General features: G+C 50.3%; 1 protein-coding gene across 1 annotated transcript in view; it reads left to right on the top strand.

Annotated features, from left to right (window-relative positions):
• The window catches only part of LOC107125796 (phospholipase A2 inhibitor and Ly6/PLAUR domain-containing protein-like), a 15906-nt gene that overhangs the window by 845 nt on the left and 13597 nt on the right, over positions 1-1464 (top strand). The gene's annotated exons all lie outside the window — the stretch shown is intronic.

Genomic DNA, 1464 nt, shown 5'->3' with positions numbered 1-1464 from the left:
CTGGTATTTCTGGCCACTGTGTGACACAGAGTGTTGGGCTGGATGGGCCTTTGGCCTGATCCAACATTGGTATCTCTTATGTTCTTATGTCTGGGGCAAGTGATGCTGTGTCTTCTTGGTGCTTCGGGGGGGGGGGTCAACAGGGGGAGGGCTTCTAGTGTCCTGGCCCCACTGCTGGACCTCCTGATGGCACTGGTATTTCTGGCCACTGTGTGACACAGAGTGTTGGACTGGATGGGCCTTTGGCCTGATCCAACGTTGGCGTCTCTTATGTTCTTAACCCCACTGCAAACCGGCCATTTCTGGAAAAAAAAGGTGGGATTGTTACTCACTGGCACACAAAGGGAGGCCTTTCCCTCTACGCTGTGATATTGATTCACAATATTCTTTTTTTAATGACTGAAGGCTGTTTGCCAACCTCAAGGTGGGGCCTGGCAATCTCCCGCTTTTGCGGCTGCTCGCCAGACCAGAGATCAGTTCCTTTGGAGAAAATGGAGGGTGGTCTCCATGGCAACTGTACCGCGTCGAAGTCCCTCCCTTTCCCAAACCTCACTCTCTCCAGGTTCTACCCTTCAAATCTCCAGGTATTTCTCAACCTGGAGCTGGCAACCCAACCACAGGCCAGCACTTTCCCCATCTCTTTGAACTCAGGGCTGGAGAGAGAAGAGTCTACTATCCTTTGGGGTTTGGTGTGTAACATTAAGCTTACCTGTCCAGATAGCACACAGGAGACTGGCAACTTCAACACTGGGCTTCTTGGTTGTTTCTTCACACACTCGGAACTACAACCTACTCAAAACAGAGCCCCACCCCCACCCCCAATGCAGGCCTGGGAGAGGGGAACAGAAAGTAGTCTGTGAGGAATCAGTGTTCCCTCTAAGCTGAGTTAGTGTGAGCCAGCTCACAGTTTTTTAGCTTCCGACTCACACATTTTTTGTCTCAGCCCAGGAAGGATGGGTCCAGAGCAAACTAATTTAGGCAGTAGCCAAATTGCTCGCTCACAACTTTAATGCCAGTAGCTCACAAAGTAGAATTTTTGCTCACAAGACTCCACAGCTTAGAGGGACCATTGGTGAGGATTCATTCAAAGGCATCCACATCTATCTATCTATCTATCATCTATCTATCTATCTATCTATCTATCTATCTATCTATCTATCTATCTATCATCTATCTATCAATCTATCTATCTATCTATCTATCATCTATCTATAGGGGTTGTTTCATAGAAAAAGAGCTAGGGGAACTCATTAGCATAACTCATTAGCATATGCCACACCCCCTGACATCACCGGAAGTGTGACATAAGGACACACCCCCTGACATCACCGGAAGTGTGTCATAAGGCCACACATCCCACCCCCAACGGTCCCGGCTGCCGCCGCTGGCCCTGCAGCTCCACTGCCGAGCCCCATGAGGGGCCCGGCGGTGGACCTGCAAGGCCGGCCCCGCAAAGGCCCTCCC

The sequence above is a fragment of the Gekko japonicus genome, unplaced genomic scaffold, assembly GCF_001447785.1.
Source record: "Gekko japonicus isolate JY-2015 unplaced genomic scaffold, Gekko_japonicus_V1.1 scaffold3772, whole genome shotgun sequence".
NCBI lineage: Eukaryota > Metazoa > Chordata > Lepidosauria > Squamata > Gekkonidae > Gekko > Gekko japonicus.
The sequence above is the reverse complement of the archived record's forward strand: the minus strand, read 5'-3'. Positions and strand labels throughout refer to the sequence as shown.